The following is a 23,009-nucleotide window of genomic DNA, read 5'->3' on the forward strand; positions in this document are numbered from 1 at the left end:
TTCCAGCCCTTACAGGTAAGGAGGAAGAAGAGATAGCCCAAAGAAAGAGTATGAACCAGCCAGAGAGAAAAGAAGACTCTCATGAGAATAAGGTGCGATGAAAACTAAGGCAACAGTGTTCTAAACGCTGATTAGCAGTAGTTGAAATAATTCTTTAAGAACTGTATTTAGTATCTAGGGATTCAAACAGGTTGTTTTTTTTTTAGCTTCTCTACTAATCACATTCTATTATAAGCTACCCATGCTATAAAATTTACAGCATTGTTTGCATTACAGAAATATTTTCAAGTTACAAGCCACTGACATAAAGAAACTTGAGAACACAACCACTCCTTAACTGAGGACTGTCATAAGCAAAGTAAAAGGAAAGTTTAACAAGCACTTGTTGAATTCTTACTATGTTTTCACAAAGTTTTATTGTGCCAGAGAATGTAGTAGGGACCAACATTTATTGAGAATCTTTTAGGTGACGATAGCTAACATGTATAAAAGTGCTTACTTCGTGGTGGGCATTATACTGTTTTTGTCGTTAACTGTTTTAATCCTCACCATAATTCCATAATGCAGGTTTTATCACTGTATTCATTTTACAATGAGGAAACTGAGGTGTCAGAAGTAAATTCCCTAAGATGAATGGAGCCTGTATTTGAACACTTACAATCTGATTCCAGAACCAATCCACTTAATAGCTACTCTATTACTTACATTTTTATATCTGGTCCATTATTCTATAAAATCTTTAAAGCACTACATTACAGATATTGTTATGTGCATTTATTTTAAAAATTACTAAAAAGAAACTTGGAAAGGTTAAATAACTGCCAGAGGTCATACATCCACTATGATCAGCTTGGAGAATCTAACGAAAATTATCAAGATACCCCACCCACACACACAAAAAACACTACATTTTATATCTAATATGCCAGACTGTATGATAGGTACAAAAAAAATATGCTTTTGGTTCTCAAGGATCTCATGATGGGAGGAAGACAAACACAATTTAAGTAAGGCCGTGTCTGATAAATATCAAACGAGTGGTACAAACAATAATTACTAGGGAAATTCTGAGAAGCAAGAATCCACTGGGTCGTGAACAATGACCAAGATTTAGATAAATACAAAAGAGACAGAAGAGATTTTCTGGCTGAAAGAACAGCATTTATAAAGGGATAATAGGGCAGCATGGTGCCAAAAGAAGGCAGACAACGATACAAATTTCAACTCTGCCCACGTATTTATGCATGGCCTTGGCACTTAGCTTTTCTAAGCTTTAGCTTTCTCACCTGTACAATGGGTCATTAAAATCTACCTCTTGAATTTGGTATTTATTATTGAGGTATGTGATTCGTACACAGAACTTGAAGTAAGAAGGACTAGAGGCTAAATACTATCATGATAAAGTCTGAGGGGATGCCTAACTCTGGAGCATCTTTGGCGTGATTATATTGTCTGTTTGATTTGGGGACTCCCCAGATTCTAAAAGCATTTATATATGTGGTTTTTGAAGATTTTCTTAAATTTTTTTCGAAAATTTCATGACAAGGGGTATTCTATCAAGTTGGTTCACTGAGTGGTTTTCTGCTTTAACGCTCATTTACATGATGGCTCTGGGAACATCATTTTCATTTATATGGTTTTTCTCAGTTACAGCTTAAGAAAGGGGGACATTTCAAGTATAATCTGTTCATTACATCACAGACATTAGCAATGACAAAATTATAGAACAGTTAGATTTATTTAGTGTGGTGTAGGCAGGTTTGGTGGCCAAGCCTACAACTGCTGAAAAAGAGTACAGACAGAATTTGACATATATCTTGAGACAAATAAGCAGTTATTACAGAGTAGAAAACATGCCAAACTGCCTCATTTTTTTCTTACATATAAGTATTTGGTTTCCCCAAGACAGAAATCTTAAAGGAACACAAACTACCCTAGGAGAGTATGAGTTCTGGGTTTTCCCATAATAGCAATGGTCTAATATGCTCTTATAGGTTTCTCAAGTGATTAGGTGCTAGAATTTATAAAATAACTGCACAGAGTTTGAATACAGTCTTTGACCAAGAAAACAAAATGAAACTAACTGAGGATTTAAGCCATGGCTTTTCTTTTTTTGCATCAACAAGCAGCCTTCTTATACTTCTCAACCTCCAATTCCAGCTATGCAGGGTACTGCAAAGGAATAGAACTATATTTGTATATTATACACTATATATATATATAAAAATATATAGTGTATTTATATGTTATACACTATATATATACTCTATATATATACACACTATATATATCTTTATATATTTATATATTATACAATATATATTTATATATATTATGATAAATATATATAGTGTATATACACACACACATACATGCATATACACATATGCACACACACAGAGAGAGAAAACCAGTAAGAAAGTGCCTTGAAAAGATCAATTTTCAATATTGTTTTGTGAATGAAATAAAGTAATAATATTTAAGGTTAATGACTATCAGTGCTAACCGATAACCATGCTTAACTGAAAGCTAAACAGCATAACACTTGTTAATGCTAATAATCATTAACTGTTAATTAGGAAAATTGTAAATTTGGGGTGTTTTAAATCTAATTTTGGATTTGCAATAAGACATGCACTTATATGGACTTTTGAAATGAAGCTAATGAGGTATAGATGTTACATGAAGTAAAACTCTTAAGGAGGTAAATAACATGAAAAATCACGAATACTGTATCAGGTTAAATGCATCAAGAATTTTAGGTGAGCACACTATTAATTCACTTCCCCTGAAAGGGGAAAAACTAATGTTGAGCTTCCTCTAGTCCCAGGGGCTAGGATATGGCTATTTTCTATACTTTATCTTACAACAGTTTTGCAAGCCAGAGGTTATTATCCCCATGTTATAGATGAGAAAACCAAGTCTCAACATGGTTAAGGAATTTGCCTAAGAACACACAGCTAATAAGTGGTGGAAGTGAACATCAACTATCCTGTTTTCCACTATTCCACAGCACCTTAGGAAAAGAAAACTCAACGAATACATTTCGAATGCCTATTATGTCAAAAGCACCATGCCAAACATGAAAAAATATATATCCTGATCTTATGATTTTATCTTCTAGTACAGGCAGGACCAACTACAAAATTTGAGGGACCCAGTGCAAAATGAAAAAGCAGGCCTCTTGTTCAAAAGTTATTAAAAATTTCAAGATGGTGACATCAGAGCATTAAACAAATCATGGGGCCTTTCTAAGCACAAGGCCCTGTCACATGTCCAGGAGGCTGGCCCTGAGTATAGGAGGGCAAATGATGGCCTGCTGCCCAAATCCAGCCCACTGCCTGTTTTTGTACAGAGGAGGTAAGAATAGTTTTCACATTTTTAAATGTTTTAAAAAAGAAGAATATTTGTGACATGGGAAAATTTTACAGAATTCAAATTTTAGTGTCCATAAATGAAGTTTTATTAAGAATACAGCTACACTCATTCTTTATATATCCGATGGCTGTTTTTGCACAAGAAAGGCAAGAGTTGAGTAGTTACAACAAAGACCATCTGGCCCTCAAAGTCTTAAATATTTATTATGTGGCTCTTTAAAGAAAAAGTTTGCGAACACTTGTTCAAGTAGGAAGGTACAAAACAAGTGACAAAAGAAAGGAGCACCACAGTGTTACTCAGAGTCGAAAGAGAAGAAACCACATTAGATTGAAAATATCAGAAAAGATGCTCTTTCTTGGAGAAAGTGAAGACTTTGAATAATGCGCAGGGGTGGGAAAGGGCATTTCAGGCAGAGGAAGTCACCTCTGCACACCAGAGGAGTGGGCAAGCACTATGTTTGGGCAAGATGAAAAGTCCACTTTGACTGGAAGGCAGTTTTAAATGAAATGGGAGTGTAAGACACAAGAATTTTAACTTTATTTTGGTATGGCGGGGGAGTAACAGAAGACTCTTTGAGGAAGAGAGTGACTTGCTCAGTATGCTTTAAGATAATTCATCTGGCAACAAGGTGTAGAATGGATCACTGCAGAAACAGACCAGAGTCCACAAGGCTTAAGTCTAAGAGTTGAGAAGTAGTGCCCACCCAAAAAGGGTGTTCTTAGTAGAAATGATTTACTAATAGATGTGCCAATTGACTGATGGTTGGAGAAAAAGCAGAGAACAGAGTGCCAGGTTTGAAGGCTGGGTAATTTCAAAAATGGTGATAACGGTTAATGAAAAGAAACTGGTTTTGTGACAAAGGTGATGACTTCAGTTTGCACACATGACCAGTTCAAGTTGCCAGTGGAATATCCTAGTGAAGATTTCAAGGAAATAGGAAAAAGGGGCTCAAACCCAAAAGTGAGTTCAGTGCTAAGAGATGTAGATTCTAGCATTCTGCATGAATTTCCTACATAGAGATAATAGTTTAATACAAGTTTAATGATTTCCAGTATAACGGAATAAAACAAATGTATTTTCAACTATTTTACACATTCTCTCAAACTTTGAATAATTCTAGCTCCAATCTTCTAAAACTGACTATGAAAAAAAATCAATTGCCCAAAGGTCAAGTAGAATTTCAAAAACAAAAGAAGAAAAAGAAAGAAAAAAACAAAACAGTACACCCAGGTAATATCTGCTTCCATGAACTCAGAGTTTCAGGCTTTCAGAATTCTCACAGTTTCACGCAATAATTGTAAAGTCAGTAAAGTTAAATTTATTTGAAATTCATTCATTCAGAATTCAATGACTCCCCGCCCCAAACCCCTACTTTACCCTGCACTTTGCTCTCTTTGAACCTCTCGCCCATCAAAACTTCGGTTCATAAAAAAGCCGATGTCTTGTAGGAAGGGTAGGTGTAGTTCAGTCTTTTCCCTAATAATGGTTAAGTTCCCGCACTTTTTGGAACCGAAAGTGCTTTCTGTTGCCCACCAGTCACATCATAAACCTACCTATGAGTAACCCTTTAAAGTGCCCGAGTCATGCATTTAAATAGGCGATTTATTTTATTCATATAAACGGTTGATTTAGGCTCAGAGTACAAAATTGTTTGGGATCATCGATTTGTTAACTGACTTTGGCAAAGTAAATTGGAAAGAGTTCACCCGGGTTAACACACCAGAGGATGAAATACTTGTCAATTCAAGAAAAAAACCTTCACGAGGCTCTAGGTGTGGACACTGCGCGCTGGGTTACTTCTCCAGCCACTTTCCCCAGCACAAAGGAATACGCAGTCACCAACTGTTTGGTGGCGTTAGTGACTGAATTCCAGTTTGCCTTAAAGACACCTTTTGAGTTTCGGAGGGTTTCTAAGCCCTTCACAATAGTGTAACCCGCTGACGTCCGGGAAGCCAACACGCGGATCCTCCCGGAGCCAGAGGGCCGAGGCCAGTTTGAAGGGGCGGTGGGGGCCGGAGAGAAACACCGCGGAGGAAACACCGTGAAGGGTACCGCGCGTGTCCGGCCGCCGCCGCGAAGGCGCGGAAGGCCCCGCCCCTCGGCTCCCCTCGCTCCGCCCCGCGGCCCCGCCCCTTCCCGGGCCTCGTACCCGCGCACCCCGCCCGCGGGCGGAAGCGAGAGCGAGGCTGAACGCCTGACGTCAAGGCGACACCGCCAAACCTCGCCCAGAGTCAGGCGTGTAAACCAGCCGGAGAGGCGGCGGCGGCGGCAGCGGCAGGACCGCCGTGGCGCCGGGACCAGCGACCCGGAGGAAGCGCGAGGCGCGGGGCGACGCTGGCTGCGGGGACTCGGTGACAGCGTGAGAGGTTCGCAGAGTGCGTGCGTGGCCGATGAAGGGAGCGGCGGCAGCGGCCGCGGCCGCGCGGGGCGGGGGCCCGGCGCCGGCTCAGAGGAGCGGGTGGGGTGCGGCGCGGGCCGGGCGGGGCGCGCGCGGCGGTCAGGGGCCCCGGCGGCGGCGGTCTCGGAGCGCGGCAGGTGGTGCGAGGGACCGGCGCCGGGCCGGCGAGCGCGCTGCCTCCCGGGCCGGCGGGGGCGAGCTGCTGCCGCCGCCGCCGCCGCCGCCGCGGGGAAACAGCGCGCTTTGCGGAAGGGGTCAAATGTCTGAAATATGGCGGAGGAAGTGAGAGCCCGAGGACCCCCCCCAGCACCACTCCTTTCTGCCCGCGGCCGCCTTAACCTCTCTCCTTGCCTGTAGTCCCCCGTCCCGGAGCCCCCTCGCTGGCCGCCTCGGTTCTCTTCCTGGTGTGGGTGGAAGTTAGAACGGAAACCAGAAAGTTGTCTTTTGCAAAGACCCAGCTTCCCCCAGCCCCGAGCCTGGGCGAGTGGCGTTCGGGGGAAACCACTCCCCGGCGCCCTGCAGGCTCGAGCCTGACAAGGAAAAAGTTTGCCTGAAACGGGGCTGGTTTGCTCCATTTGTTGAGGGAAGTGGCAGGAGGACGGCCGCGGAGGGAGCCCCACCTAGTCTGGCAGCAACCACTGCGTAGGGAAAAACTGTTAAAGGGGCCTTTCCCCTTCGTCAGCAAGAGGAAATCTTTTACAGAAGGAGAGAAAACCCAGGAAGTTTGTACTCTTCTCTTTTTCGCCATCTCGATTCTGTCCAATCCTAAAACTGACTGTCAGCGCCATGAATTTTATTTAAACCTACCTCCAGTGAACCGGAGCATCCGATTTTTCTTCTGAAAAAACTGAGGGCTTTTGGAGAAAAGATCATCCTTGCAGGTTTAAGCAGATTTGCTTTCCCTTCGCCTGCTCCCCCCCCCCCCAATCCTCTTTATTAGTTTAGAAAACCATTTTTGCCCTGCTACTCCTGTTTCGTATGAACATCAGCAGTTTTGGATTACAGTAACGGGAAGTCACGTTTTTCACGGGGTAGAAAGTTGACACTACATGAAGATTGTGATTTTTAATATTTTAAAATTATTTCAGTCTAATTGGATTTTTGTTTGATAATAGCATGTAATATATATCGAGTGCTGGTAACTTAAAGCTTCTAACTTGTAAATTCATTAACTCTCTTTTTTTGTAATTAGAATGCTGTTTGGACTTGCTCAACAAAACCTTATCTTAGCAAGAAGTAACTTATAAAAAAGGAAGACGTTCATTTAACTTCTAGTTCGTATCACTCCCAAAAGCTGACTCTTAAGTAGTATTTGAGTCATAATGGAGTCATGGGACTTTTTTAAGGCCCATAAAGGACTAATTTATTTAGATCATCCAGTCCCACCCTCTCATTTTATGAGGAGGAAACTGAGGCCTAGAAAAGATAACTAATTAGTAATCCTGCTGACTTTTAGGACTATCCTATAATAGGGTCCCTAGAGGAAGAAAGATGACATTTTTATAGTGAGTTACATTTTACAGAGGCTGATATTCCCATCATACCAGGAAAAAAAGGTGGATACCTTAGTGGAACTGGAAGTTTAGGTACTTTATTCCCAGGTGTTAGGAGAGGAGATTGATACTCAGGAAATTAAATAAAGTTAAGACACAGAGCCCTCAGTGATAATTTTATTTGAGCCCATCTCTGCACTACACAGTGTTTTTACTTGCATTTCCTTGTTTGGCATTCACAATAAATTGTGAGGCTGTCTTATCTGAGGAATCCCCAAAGTAAATCTTTGAAATACATATAGGCAGTTTGGTTTTTGTTTTTTTTGTTTTTTGGCAGTTTGGTTTTTAAGGTGCCAGGTACCAGGATACAACTGAGGAGCCCAGTAATAAATTGGCATAATTTTAAAATGTGGTGTAGGGCAAGAAAATGAATACTCTTCGTGTCTTTTGCCTTCCCCCTACCCCATGAAAGTCATCGCTCTTCCTGTCTATGACACATATCACTTCCTATCTTCTGTTGTCTTTATATGTATCTTTGTTATGTATCTATTCCACTAAATTGTGAACTCTAAAGACAGGATGTGTTCTTTGTATGCCCCAAAGCACTGGCATGGTACCTTGCACATAGACAATCCCAGTTAAGTGGAAGCACCATGAGGGTAGGAACTTTGTTTCATTCTCCACTGTATTCTTAGTTCCTAGAAACTTGCCTGTGTGTATAGTGTTTAGCATTTAGATTTAGGGATTAACTGTAATGAACATTTAAAGAGAGGATATTTGAAGAGAACTTTGTATCCCTTCAAAAAGAAACATTTCCACATTGGCTTTGGAATCTAACTTTACTAATTGATTTCCATTTTATCTTCAAAACAATCCTTTACTATAGAATTTCAATATTTTCTCTTAGCTGTATAAAGGGAAGATGAGCACCCATGGTAAGAAGCCACCCACCATGTAAGGAGGGCCTAGTCAAGTGTGATAGAGAATTGATCCACATACATAAGGATATTACCAAGTGTAATTTCCAATGTATTTTGGTAGAAGGCCTGTTATGCAGAGGTTGATAACATGGTAACTAATTATACATGTTGTTATAAAGTCAGGGGGTGGCCAGTCAGCTCAGTCGGTTAGCCCATAGTGCTAATAACAAGGTTGCTGGTTCCATCCCCAGATTCCATCCCCAGTGGGCCACTGTGCGCTGCACCCTCCTTAAAAAAAATAAAATTAAAGTTTAAGATTTGGTTGAGAAACTGCTCATGTTCAGTTTTGACTTTAATTGTAGGCACTTGATGAATATTTGTTAAAGAAGGGTAATCAGTGGAATTAGATCTGATACAAAGAGAATTTGGCTGATTTTATAAATCTGTCATTTTTTCCCCCCAGAATGTAATTTAAATAGGCAATTTTATTATTGAATACCAACTTCTTCCTGATACGCATGGATCATTTTCCTAAAGACTTAAAATAATGTTTTATGTGTTCCTGTGTGTGTGTGTGTGTGTGGATAAAGAAGGTGGGTATTGATTTGTAGTCTCTAGATTTGACTGGCACCAGGAGTCATTTAGTATTTATGAACTAAATATTAGAAAGCTGTTGTTTCCATGATGGCAATGATGTCTACATGTTCGGTCTAGGAAAACTTGAAAAGATAGATCTTTCTTAAACTTTGTAAGACCATATAAGGTTGTGGCTAAATACATGCCTTGGTATTTTTCCCCCTACTATCATTTTTGAGGACTCCATGGTCTTAGAGATTAGGCTGATATTTTTACTGTTAACCTTTTCCAATTGAATTTCTTTTAGAAAAAATTAAGAAACAGACATTTTGGCTGATGTAATGATTCATTGTAACATTGGACAAGTTTTCCACCAATCAGGAGTACTGTACCATGGCACCCTTGTGCTGAAAGCCTCATGTTTTTCAGTGTTCTTAGATATTTTGCAGTAGTATTGAAAGGTATTAATTACATTTTGAGGATTTAAGTCTTTTAGTTTATCAGTTCTGTGGAAACCTTATGAACACAATGGAAGCAGTAGCTACATACAATGAATTTATCCATTTGTAGTAAAGACTGGCTTGCTAGATAATCTGTTGTACTTTGTTTGAACCTAGTTGAGCACTGGATTCTAAGATCAATACCTTTAGTCATAGAGTTTCTATTTTAAAGAAGAAAGGTTATGAGGAACTTTTGTGCTGCCTTTAAAAAATTTAAATCTCTTTTTTAAATGTACCACTAACAAAAAGAAATAGCATTTTTCCATACATCCTAACACTGGTATGTTTATTACTGTTAGTCAAATTCACGGTACACAGCAATTGATTATTATTTCAGTAGTGATTCAGAAAGAATTTTTGCTTTGTATCAGTGGAAGATCAAAAAATTTGAAACTGTTTCCAAGGAACCTTGAAACTTAGAAAAGAAAAATAGGAAAATTGAGGGGACTGTACCAGGTTTCACAATAATATTTAAATCACTTAATCGAAAGAAAAAGTGTTTGCAACATGAATTGCAGAATTTCCATCTGGTTTTTATTATACAGAACAATATTCTTGAGTATTACTATGCTTAAAACTGTTTGCTGGCATATAAGGTGCTCAAGTACTAGAAATGTTACTTTTAAATTAAGAATCTTACTCTAACCACAAAGAGCAAGTATCTAATGTTCTGATTTTGAATTTTACATTGAGCTGAATCCTTAAGCTTACTCTTGTAGTTATGCAGTATTATAATTTTGGGGTTATGCTTCTACACGCGTGTGCGTGTGCGTGTGCGCACACTATGTCAGTGAGACCCTGTAAATTTAAACCGAATTCTTCTCTCATGAGACAACTTGCTGGGTAATCTTCTCCACAGGGGATTAATTTTTTTTTAACTGTTGTACCAGTAGACTGAATAAAGATGTTAAAGGAAGAGAGCATCTGTTAGAAGCAGTTACAAATAATTTTGATCACTTTAAATTGTTGATTCTTAGAGTCATCACTTTGACTACATCACAGAGCTGTTGCTGAGTTTCTCAGTAGTTGGTTTGAAATTTATTTCAGTAAATACATACTTTTAATAAAATAATTTTTTTTCCTATGTTTAAAACTTAGTATTTCGCTAAGTAACTTTATTTTGAATATATACTATGAACTGATTGCCACATTGGTGGATTACCACTGTCTGTTGCTTTCTTTTTCTTTGTCTTGTGGGAAGGGAAAAAAGATGAAAGAAAATCTGTTTTGTCCATTTAATAGCAGTTTTTGGCAAAAGCTTCTGGAGAGGAAATGGAAACTGTTACATGAAATAAAATTCTAATTATCTTCTAAAATTTATCCTTCTCATTAGAGTATGTTTTTCAAGTCACTTTATTAAAAAAAAAAAATAGGGTGACTTTGTAAAAGTTCTTAGTTAATGGAACTGAGGGTATTAATACAGACTATAAATATGTTATTTTCATTTAATAGTTTTTAGGTGTCAAAGTGGTATTCATATTACAGCCAATTGTTACCTTGTGTTTTAAGGTTCCAGTGAGAGTATTACTATTAGTTCGTTATGCCTACATAGTTTTATCTGCTGCTTCTGAGATCATAAGTTATTGTTAAGCTCCTTGGTAACAATAGCAAAACTCAGGAATTTCTCAGGAATCTTGAATTCTGTACTGTACAGGTAATAAAGAAGGATAGGGATGAGCAGTGTGAACGTGTGTATCTGTTATTTTCTCCTGCTCTTGCAATATCTTGAACTGGGATATTGCACTGAATTTGTATTGGTAAGACTGGTTGAGTTTTCATATATGTTTGTCTTTCTGATTTTCTTGTTAAAGTGTTTAGAATACAGAAAAGTATAAAGGAAGAAATTAATATCCCTTCTAATCCTACCAGTACAATGAATTTTTAGGCAAAATTTGTACTTCCCTTTCTGAATCTTTCTTACCTCCTTGCTTCCTCAGTGGGGAAGATGACCATATACTACTTCAAGTTGTCTAGGATTAAATGGAGTATTATACATAAATGCTTATAAAAGAATATACTAATGTAGTATTAGTTCTTGTTTGTTACAAAGCTTTTATTTTCCTGTAGCATTGCTATTCCCAGTGGAGGTTGATGTGATTATTTGATTTTTAAGATTTCCCTTAAGGTATGAATGAAGACGAAGAAAGAATCACTGTGAATGTGAACAGCTTAACATATAAATTGTCTAGCTCAGTGGGTTTCAAAGTATGATCCAAGGGATCCTGGAGATTACCTAGACATTTTCAGAGAGTCTGCAAGTACAAAATTATTTCTACAGAATACTGATAATGTCCTTTGCCTTTTTCACTGTGTTGACATTTGTACCAGTGGTACAAAAGCAGTGGTGGGTAAAACTTCTGGTACCTCAGAACGAATCAGGTCAGAGCGCCATACTGTATTAGTAGTCATTATATTTACTGCCATGCACTCACAAGTTTAAAAAAAAAAAAATTTCCACCTAAATGCACTCGAACAAGTAAATGTTTTTTCCATCAAATCTCAACTCTTGTACACATCATTTTAATATACTGTGACACATGGGAATTATGCTTTAGACACTTTTTGCTGCCATACTAAAGTCATGGTTGTATCTAGGGAAAGCATTTTGTGTGATTATTTGAGTTGCAAATTGGACTAGCCACTATTTTCATGAACACCATTTTTATTTGGTAAGGTATGGTTATTTGACTTGGGTATTAGGCTAACATTTTTCTGAAAAACAAAGTGAGCCTGTTGCTGTAAGAAAAAAAATGACGGTGTTTTATGGTCAATGATAAAGTTCTAGTTTTCAAGTGAAAATTAGAATTTTGGAAATACTTGTATCAGCCACTGTGCTCTTGACAGCTTCCCAATATTTACAAGATTTTTCTGATGATATGGTGATGTTCATGAAAATGTTTATTGTGGGTTTTTTTAATAGTATGTGATAAAATGTGTCAGTATTTGAAGATCTGCACAACTCTGCACCAGTATTTTCCAAGTGACTAATGCGTGATATTACAAAATCATGCTTGGTAAGAAATCCTTCCCATATTCTAGCTAGACCAATGGATCTTAATGTTAACAGAGATCATTTTGACAAGGTTTTTTATTCCAGTATACTGCAACCAATTGTCGAGTTTTGGTGTAGTATTAAAGGAGAATATCCACATTTATTAAAAAAAGGCTATCGAAAATATTCCTGCTGTCTATCTGGTTATCAGTCACTTTTTCTCTTCTTTGTATTATTCATTTTTCCATGCTTTGCTCTGTTTAACATCGCTTTTGTGAGGCATTGTTTTCAGGTGCTTTATCTTGAAATCTTATTAATATAGAATCATTTTAGGTTTAATTTCTTTGCAGTCTTTGAGTAGTCCATTCAACTTTTAATCACAGTAATTGTTATTTTTTCAGCCTATTTTTGGTTTTAATACTTTTGTACACCTGATATTCATCTATAGATAGATTACATGTGTGTCCAAGTTTTGGCATAACCTTAAAAGAGCAGATTTTTTAATAGTTGACTTTCACAATTTTAGGGTATGTGGTAGCTTTCCTATAGTGAAGCTATAGACTTTTTTTTCCCCATATCAAGTTTAATAATGTCTCCTTGACCTGAGAATTTGGTGTGTTGTCTCCCTTAAGTAAATACTTTTCCAAAATAAATGTTACTTGGCAACGTTCTTACCTTCCCAGAGAAAGCTGTTCCTTTTTCATGTTTGTTCAAGAACAATTGTAGCAATCCTTGTTAAACAACTGTTTTTCTAAACCTCATGTCATAGGACAGCTCCAAATTTTTAAGGGTTTTTAAGCTAACCTGCATTCAGTTGAAGTAGTAATAAGTTTCAGATTATGAAAAATAAAAAAGATAAATTATAATTTATACTGTACTCAGTTCCTTGGAAATTTGTGTCATTTACTTCCGTAGAGATCATAAAAATTGGTGTGTTCTGTGAAGAAAGAGGGTATTGAGTCTGAGCACCACTGTGTGAAAGAACAGGGTTGACTCCAGAGGAAGAGACAGGGATGTGGAGTAGGTTAGACAGGAACGAAGTGTAAAAATTCTAACTTCAGGGTAGCGTCAGGGATGAGGCATCATGGAACTCCTGCCTAGTGGAGCTAATGCCACAGTCAGGGAGGAAATTTAATAAGAAGCTTTAGTTCTCTATATATTAAGTAATTAACTGGTCAGCTGTTCTGGCCCTTCTGAATTAGGAACATACTGAGATGTTTTATGTCCAGGACACCCAAATTAGTCCCAAGGTTGCCCCTGGCTGTTGCTTATGTGGTTTTAGTTGATAGTTTAAGGGGGGGAAAGGGTTGTCTATTTTAGGTTTTTGTTTTGTTTTTAACTTTTTATGGGGGAATATTGGGGAACAGTGGGTTTCTCCAGGGCCCATCAGCTCCAAGTCTAGTTGCTGTTTTCAGTCTAGTTGTGGAGGGCGCAGCTCAGCTCCAGGTCCAGTCGCCATTTTCAATCTTTAGTTGTGGGGGCGCAGCCCACCATCCCATGCGGGAATTGAACCAGCAACCGTGTTGTTCAGAGCTCACACTCTACCCAACTGAGCCATCCAGCCGCCCCTCCGGCAGCTCAGTGGCAGCTCATTGTCTTCAATCTAGTTGTGGAGGGCGCAGCTCACTGGCCTGTGTGGGAATCGAACTGACGACCCGGTTGTTCAGAGTTCGCGTTCCAACCAACTGAGCCATCCGGCCACCCCCCATTTTAGGTTTTTTTATACTTAAGCTTTTTTTTTTTTTCCGACAGCCCTGTCACCTTACTTCATCATCCTTCAACAAAGAGAAGACAGAATTTGCAAGCTTTTAAAGACAGAACGGCATTCATAACATTTTTCTATTGTTCACATGACAGTAGTGGTGATGGTGTTAATAGGTAATGAAGAGGTGGAAGAGCAGGAAGTGGAGCAGGAAGGAGTGAGGATGGGGAGTAAGGTTCTTTCTAATGAGCCAGGCCACTGTGACCGCTGTTCACTTTCGAGTTCTGGTTTGAGCAGATGATGAACCCCCTTCAAAAAGCACTTGTGATGCTTTAGTGATAGAGCTTGTCCTCCCCGTGTGGAGGATAAATTGGCATTACTACCTACGAGAGCTCGTGGTGGTGGTCAAGTAGGCGTTTCCTCACTAAAAGTTGCAGCACTGAGCTGAGAGGACTGTGGCTGTTTTTACTCCCCAGCAAGCCCTTACTGCACTTTCCTCTGGACTTACAGCCGACGCGTAGTTCATTTTACTCTTAAGTGTTAGCTGATTCCTTTGAGCATGAGGGATACATCGAAAAATCAGGTGCTAGTTTTGAGGCATTGCTAGACCTTTGATTCTACCTCTTGTCTTAAATAGTATGATTTGTTTTGTGGTAATAACTGACCTGGGTGCCCTGGGCTTCAGTTCTCTGTCTGGTACTAGCCTTGGAACCTTGAACAAGTTAACTCCTCTCTTAGAACTTCGTGTAGAAAAAGTTAGACCGAACGTCTATGATGTTCTTTTTGAGCTCTAAAATCTTAGGTTTCTGTGTTACTGCCCTTGTTTGAGCCAGTCATCTCTTTTCTGGACTCCTGCAGGAGCTTCCTAGCTTGTTTCCCTTCTTGTCGTCCTTCCTCTACCTCAGCCTCCACCCAGAAGACAAAGTCATCTTTTAAAAATGTAAATCAGATCACGTAACACCCTCCAGTCCCAATTTTCTCTTCAGTGGCTTAAAATAAAAACCAGATTTCATTTCTGGCTTACTATTTCATATGTTTAGCTCCTTTCACTAAACTTTAGCTGTACTGGACTTTTTTTTTTCCCTTAATTAAAATATAATTGACACAATACTGGACTTCTTTCTGATCTTGACCCAACAAGCCCTTTATCACCTTTTGAGTTTTCGTGCACACAGCTGCTTTCTGCCTGTCATGATCTTTCCCCAGCTGTCTGCAGTTCTGCCTCAGTCTCAACATTAGATGTCAGTCAGCTCAGATGTCGTATGTACAGTTTTTCCTGATCAGCTTGTATAAAGGAGCATCCTCTCTTCATTAAAGTGTTATGTCAGTTTTCAACCTTAATTCCTCGTTGGTTAGGGCATCTGTCTCTTGAGGACTCATTCATCTGACTTCATGTTTATCGAAAGTTAATTGTTTTAAGTTACGTGTGTTACTAGGATTAAATGGAGTAATTATGCACAAAAGGTTCTTAACACAGACATGAAAAGTTAATCAATGTGTAATGTGAATAGCTGTTCAAAATAATACCCAAATGAGTGGTGCCGATGAGTGCTTGTAGAGTCAGAGGGAGAAGTAAAAACTATTAGGCTCTGGTAGTCTAGGAAGACATTAAAAATGAGGTGGGAATTTGTGCATGGTATTAAAGTGGTTTGTAAGTTTTAGACTAAGTGAATCCAGGTAGACAGCAATACAGAAATTAGAAAGTGCAAAGTATGTTCAAAGGAGTGTTTTCTTGTAGTAGATGTTTGTGAAATAGATTATAGGTTCACAACCCCTTGCCTTCAACCCTTCGTGCCAGGGATTTTGGAATTTAGAATTTGGGGGAAAGATTTGTTTTGAATTTTAGTACAAGTAATCAAGACTTAATATTTCTAAAGTGAAACATGAATAGTCACATTAAATAGGATAAATAAAAACTATAAATAGCCACACATGAGTGTATAGGTGAAGTTTCGCTATGTAAAAAAATAGCCACACATGAGTGTATAGGTGAAGTTTCGCTGTGTAAAAAAATAGCCACACATGAGTGTATAGGTGAAGTTTCGCTGTGTAAAAATTTCACATCAGGTCAGGTTTTGCCACCAAATTAGTTGAGAAACTTGCAGATTTCAGAGATTTTAGGATTTCAGAATTTCTGTGAGGTCTGAAACCATGACTTTCTGTCTTTGGGAAGGACACCAGGGCTTGAAAATGTTACTTTAAAGCAATTAGTTTAGAAACAGTCTCTACCAAAGAATTCTTGTTAGCACTGACGGTGAAATGCCCTGGGTGGAATGCCCTGCTGCGGGTAATGAGTCTTAAGGGTATGGGAGAACCACCTCGTTTCTGTTCCAGTCCAGTGAAATGTTTGCATTCATCTCTGTATACTGGTACCTGAAGAATAGCAAGTGTTAAAAAAAAGTTTAATGATTGAGAGCTCATATTTTAGCGACAATTTCTTCTTGATAGATCTTAAAGCCTTATAAGATATCATGCAGTTTTTCTCCCAGTTGATAAGGTTTTAAGAATTATATAGTACATTTAATTGTGAGGTGAGAGTACAATATAAGATTAGAATAGGAATATTGTTTTTAAATTTTTGATGGAATCACTTGGTATTGACAAGAAAAGAAATAACTATCTGAAGATGCTACTTTGGAACTCAGAATTGTTTCTAAGAAATGCTGCCCACTTTTCAATGTTTTTCTCATATACTCTGCTTATTCTAGCAGCCTAATTCATACTCAGACTTCAGTTCTCATTGCCGTTTCCCATCCATTTAGTATATATTAATGTCCAAGGACACAAACGTGTATGTGCTGTTTTTTTCATACTGTTTTTTTGGATATCTCATAGAATTGCAAAGACCGGCATGTTTCAAAGCCACTTTTTTTAAAAAGGTGCTTACTTGCAAAACAATTATTGTGTAAATGGAGTAATGTGTGGGAGAGCCAAAATGTAAGTATTCTTTATGGCCTCCAAAATATGGCACATTTTTTATTTTTCTGAGGGGTCTTTATTTTACTGAATACCAAGGGCATCTTAGAATAAACTGGAGGGTAGAGTATAAAAGGAGGAAATGTTAAAACAGTCAAAAAGTCCAAAACAACTTAATAAAACAATTAGTTGCACAAGCCAGTGAGGGCATTAAGGAGCTAAACGGCTGCTTAGATTGAGATATTAAAATTATGGGAAGTACCACTGCTTCAACTGTTTTTTGTTAATTGGTTAATTTTTCTCCTCTGAACTTTTGGCAGGTTTACTAGGGAATTTTCCATCAGGAATGTCCTGGTCTTGAAATTTTATTTAGAATGTAATGTGGTCATGCAAATGATGAACTCACAGTTCTAAAATCATTGTGATTTTTTTATGGTTTCAAAGGTATTTGGGGGCAGTCATATTAAGCTTCGTCATTTAATCCTGGTTAGGTTAACTAAAATTAAATTTAAAAATTTTATAAGCATTCGTTCCTTCTCTCATGGAACACACTAATTCTGTTTATTTCTGAATTTAGCCTTATGTTGAAACAGACTATAAAATTATGTTTTTAAAAATGTTCTCCCATCTTTGTGAAAGATGGTATGTTGTAATATCTGAGTATTTACATTAAAAGAAATGTTTGTGGCGTTCTTCCATTTATGAAAATGGGTGTGGTTTGTTCTGGAATCCTTACCCATAACTTGAATTCTAATTAATCTGCTAGTACAAAAGTGCCTCACCTCTGATTTCTTACACGTTTGCCCCTACAGCTCATAAACTGTACTTTATATAGTATAGTATTTGCTTGAAGTACATGAAAACAAATATTTTCCTTAACTAATAATGGGGCTACCTCTGTGGTTGATGTGGTTGTCTCGTGCTGCAACCTGTCCTTAGGAAACATTATTGAGCACCTTTAGCGTTAAATTCTGGAATCACAAGTTCAGGAGACATGGAGAAGATGTGCTTCAGCTAGGAACACAGAAAAACATCTAGTTAGCCTTCTTACCCCCAATAATGGTTATCCCTTTGGAGTGGTGGTGTGTTTTTTTCTCTGTGATTATGGAAGCTAGCACATTAAGAATAGGTTATTTAACTTACTGAAGAATCTGATTTCGGGAGACCTGAGAAACAACAGACACTCTTCTTTTCTGTATTGAATTGGGAACTCTTATTTGGTGACAAAAAGATGAATAAGATGGTCTCTGGTGGACTCTGACCTTTTTTTGCTAGGGATATTAGGTCTTAGGGTCTTAAGGAGGAAGGAAGATGTCATCATAGTCTCCAGAGGTGCTTTTTAAAAGTTACACACGCAAAATCCCTACTCTAATGAGAGATGTTAATGATGACCACTGTTTTCATCATCTCATCATTTAGCTATCCTCGACTTCTGGGTTTTCGCATTTAAATTGGATTTGACCTTGAGAACCTCCCCTGCCACCAGTCCTAGCAATGACTTTGTTTTGCCACCTCTTCAAGTATGCCATGCGTGGTTCCTTCCTGTCATGCAAGGGTGTGACCCACATGAGCCAGAGTACATCTGACAGAAACATAACATCCGACTAAAAATGTCTTATATAGATGTACGGATGTGTGTGTGTTCACATTTATCTTTAGACACTCAGTGTCTGAAAAGACACAGACCTAAATGAGTCTTGGCAGACAGCCTTGCTTTATAAAAATGAAAATGCCAGGTACTAGCTCTCCCCGTTTGCCTTGCATCTAAGGTGCAAGTACTTGACATAGGCCTGGCAAACAAAAAAGGATTTTTCTAAAATAATCTGAAGGGAAACTTTGCAGAGCCCCAATGGCATGAATGCTTTAATGTTAGACTGTTTATTATATTAACTACTTCCAGAATCAAATATTCCAGATTTAATAGATCAGATTTAGCTTTGTATACAAAAACATACTGTACCCAAGATGTCCTTTTCAAGTTTATCTATAAAGCTTGATGGAGTTGTTAGGGGCTTACCTTGTTGCCACAGGTTCCCCTAATAACACTGTTTTATCATCCTCGGGAATGGCCTTAACTAAATCTGTGGAATGTTGTAAAAATGAGCAACATCAACTATGCTGGAACCAAAATCATTGTTTTTGGTCGACAGCCTTGAAGCATTCAGGTGGGCTATTCTCAGTGATTCTTTTCAGGTTTTCTGTAGGGGTTTCTCGCATATTATTTTGCAGCTAATTAATTCATCTTTGTAAAATTCACACAATAGTGGTAACCATTTATAATAAAGTATTCTACAGCAGAAGTTTTCAAATTATTTTTTAGAGTTACAATCCTGTTTCTCCTTCCCTTAAACAGTAGACATGGATAATTGAGAACTGTCTCAGTTATCTTTGAGTACAGTTCTGGACCCTTTGACCCATTGATTCTGAGCTCAGAATCATTCTTAACTTTGCGCTCCAAGTAGCCATTCATATTTTGAGTTTGGTGTTTGAGCTAATACCCATTGGCTACCAGGGAATTAATGGACAAGATCTATTCTTAACTCTTCCAGGCTCCAGCCTGTAGGGTAAATTTTTTTCCTGTGAAGGGCCAGACGATAAATATTTCAGACTTTGTAGACCGAACAGTCTGTCACAACCACTCAGCTCTGCCATTGTATTGTGAGTAACCATAGACAGTATGCAGTGGCATGGCTGTGTTTCAACAAAACTTTATTTACAGAAAAGTTGGCAGCTGATGAGTTTGGCCTGAGGGCTAGAGTTTGCCAACCCCAGGGCAAGAAATGGTTTTGATTCATTCAACAAATAATTTCCTTCTGTATTCCCGGCACTACGTTAAGTGTGATTATGCAGCATTTAACATTAAAGATAGACCCCTGGCCATGAGGTATTTAAGTATTTTTTATGCACAGGAGCAGGTCCAAAGCAGATTTTTGAGAAAAAAATATGGCCTGCCCCATACATCTGCCTCATTTGTCAATACAAGTGAGATCTTAGGCAAATACCTAAGTGCCATGTTGTGTGGTGGTAGTACTAATATTAACTAAAAGGAATCTCAGTGTGCTTTAGATGCTGGGGTATCAGTTAACATCCTGTTATGAAAAATAGGGAGCCTGAGAAGTGTGCATCTGGTATCTGTACTGCCTACACATAGTAGGTACTTAGTATTCATACAGTGTTGTAGAATAAAGCTGAAATTGAGTTATCTTAACCGTCTTTTGTTATTCTCTTTCAGTTTCTTTCAAATATATGCAGTGTTCATTTTCTTTGATCTCTTAATTTTGGTTTTCATCATCTTATAGGTTTTTGTTGTAAGCCTTACATTTACAAGTAGGCAGCATATTAATCATTCTAATAAAACGCTAAACATTTCTAGTTGTATTGTCCAGACTTCTGTTAGAACTCCTTTTACTCATATAAAAAGTACCTTTAGTTTTCTTAGTATTGGTATGTTTCTCTTCAGAATGTCCTGTACGGTTGCTTACAAAACACATCAAGGCTCTTAACCAGTACTCAGAGATCTCTGTTATCTTAACTGTAAACTCGCTTGCGTTTTTATTTTCCACGTCCTTCATGTACGGAGATCCAGTCAGACTGTGCTTTCTGTTGTAGTCTAAACACATTCCTACATTTTGCTGCCTTCTGGACCTGTACTCTCATTTTTCCTTTCCCTGGTATATTCCTATTGACATGCTGTAATTTTTATTCATTTGATACCTTCATAAATCTGTTCCTGACCTCTCTTCTTCTGAATTCCCATAGTATTTTTGTATTTCTCGTGTTTTCTGTATTTTTATTTCTCATATTTCCTACAGTTCTAAGCTTGTTGAGAGGTAGTATGTTTTGCTCAGTTTTGTAACCTTCATGATGACTTATTCAAATACTAAGTAGATGAAAGGTGTGCTTTTCTAATGAAGCAAGTGTTTCTTCATGATAAATGTCCTCGGACTTCTATCCAAATAAGAAAATTCATGTCAAACTACATCGTACATTGTAAGGGCTATACGAATATTGTCTGTTACCATAAACACTCAAACTTGGCTCTTCTGCCAAGTACTGCACACAGTTTAGTTTTTAATTTCCATGTTTTATTTTAGAGAGAGCATGATTCTGTTGTGAAAAGATAAATTATGTAGTACCCCAAAATGTTTGCAAGATATTTTCCAAGCCTTCACAATTTCACATCTTTAAGATTATGAAACACGGGAGGAAGCAAATTCCTATCAAGATATATTCACCTAAGATGACCAACCATCTTGGTTTGCTCAGAACTGAGGATTTCCTGGGACCCACACTTGTCGGTGCTAAAACCAGGACTGTTGGCCACCCTGACTCCACTTAATGACATTGCCATCTTCTTTGCGTATCACTGTGTTGGCAGATTTTCAAGGAAGTATAAGTAATGCCTGGTAATTAGGTGATTGATACTGTGGGAGACGGGTGTTGGGGGCACTTGAGTTTTTATTAAGGTTCCTGATACTACTTATTTTGGACATTCTTTAATGTTCAAGTGAAAATACAAAAATGTAGTTGATTAATTCATCCATTTAGGGATATATTTGTTTATGACATGTCAGGGTGGTCATATCAGAAGCTGGTGCTGCTCAAATTTTTAATTAAAAATTTCATAATCTGTCAGATGATTAATGCTTCATTTAAATGCACTTTATTAGCTATAACAAAGTGAGGCAGCCTGAAATTTTCCTTGGTTCCCTTTAAAGTGGTTTAAGCTTTGGTCATAGATTCGCAGAGACTGTGTGTCCAAAGAAATGTTGAGGACGGCCTTGTCATTCCTTTGCTGGAATTGGCATTTGTATGTGTTCATGTTACGTAAGTCAGAGAACTCCATTTGAGATCTCTCTAATAGCAGATATGTAACTTAAAGTGGCTACTAAAAATTCTTGCAAATTTTATAAGCAGTGGAGCCATAGTAGGACATGAACTATTCTGGGACATGAATTGTGCCTGATGGTATTGTTGGAAAGAGCCATTAAAAATATTGATATTTTATACCAAGAAGGACATTAAAGACCTGGTTCTTCCCCTCCTCCCCCCCTCCGCCTTTTTGGTTCCTGCCATTTTGTAATGATTAAATTTTAATGTACCTCATGGGGCTATGTGGAATAAGTGTCCTTAATTTGATTATTCTTTTGGGTAAAATATGCTCTTCTGGGATGGTTTCTTTGGTTGTTATTCTTTCATTATTTTCTTGTTTTAAAAATGGAATAGAGTGCTTTTGATGTTATTTTAGCTTTTTATGGGTTTTTTGTTGTTGTTATTGTTGTTGTTTTTTGCCAGCTTGTGGGACTTGCTAGCTTATATCATGGACCACATTGTTGTAGAAAAATTACATGTGCCCTTAAAGCAAATGTATCCAACATTATATTCCTGTATAGAAATGTAAAGATAAGATTTGGTTAATGAGAAAACAAGAAAATGGGAAAATTTAAAGTTGAAAAAGAACAGTGTCCTTTTCATTAGAAAAGGGGGAAATCTATCTGTACTTCTTTAGTTATATTAGTAGAGTCATTTGGATTGATTTTTAGTAGATACATTTTGGTTTTTTTACACTAGACTTTAAAAGAATGTAAATACTGGCATTGGTGTCACCATAGTTGTAATATCTGTTTTTTCCCTAGAGAAATCAGAAATAGGATGTAAGATGCTACTCTTACGTTTACAAAAGGCTTCAGATAAAGGAAGAAGAGCAAGTCCACTGTGGGCCAGTGATCTTTATATCTTATGGTTTATTGTACATTACAAGCTAGTCACTGAGAGTTTTATCCTTGAGAAACTCATTAAGCCTAGAAAGGTTTTTGGTTTTGTACAATATTTTTTCTGTTCATATTTCTGTCTCATAAACTGGGAAAAGAGTCCATCAAAGTTCATTTGAGGAAGCCTTATAAGTTAAACTGTAAAACCTTAAAACTGAGATTTGTAATCATCTAAATAAATTATATATTTCAAATTAATAAGCTAGAAATTGTGAGTGAAACAAATTACACATGGTACATTTAAATCTCACTAAACAAATCAATATTCTGTGCCTGAAACCTTTTGAATACGGGCAGTGAGCATCTTCCTTCTAATTACTTGAAGAATTAGAAAATGCTACTGCCACGTCCATACTATTATCA

At 37.8% G+C, this 23,009-nt stretch overlaps 1 protein-coding gene across 1 annotated transcript in view; it reads left to right on the plus strand.

The window, feature by feature from the left end:
- Positions 1-5,561: 5,561 nt before the first annotated feature.
- The window catches only part of RAP1B (RAP1B, member of RAS oncogene family), a 39,710-nt gene continuing 22,262 nt past the window's right edge, over positions 5,562-23,009 (plus strand). The window contains exon 1 of the mRNA XM_033117533.1: positions 5,562-5,744. The gene's annotated coding sequence lies outside the window, so the exon portion shown is untranslated. The remainder of the gene's footprint in view (positions 5,745-23,009) is intronic.

This window comes from Rhinolophus ferrumequinum, chromosome 10 (assembly GCF_004115265.2).
Source record: "Rhinolophus ferrumequinum isolate MPI-CBG mRhiFer1 chromosome 10, mRhiFer1_v1.p, whole genome shotgun sequence".
In the NCBI taxonomy this organism is placed as follows: Eukaryota; Metazoa; Chordata; class Mammalia; order Chiroptera; family Rhinolophidae; genus Rhinolophus; species Rhinolophus ferrumequinum.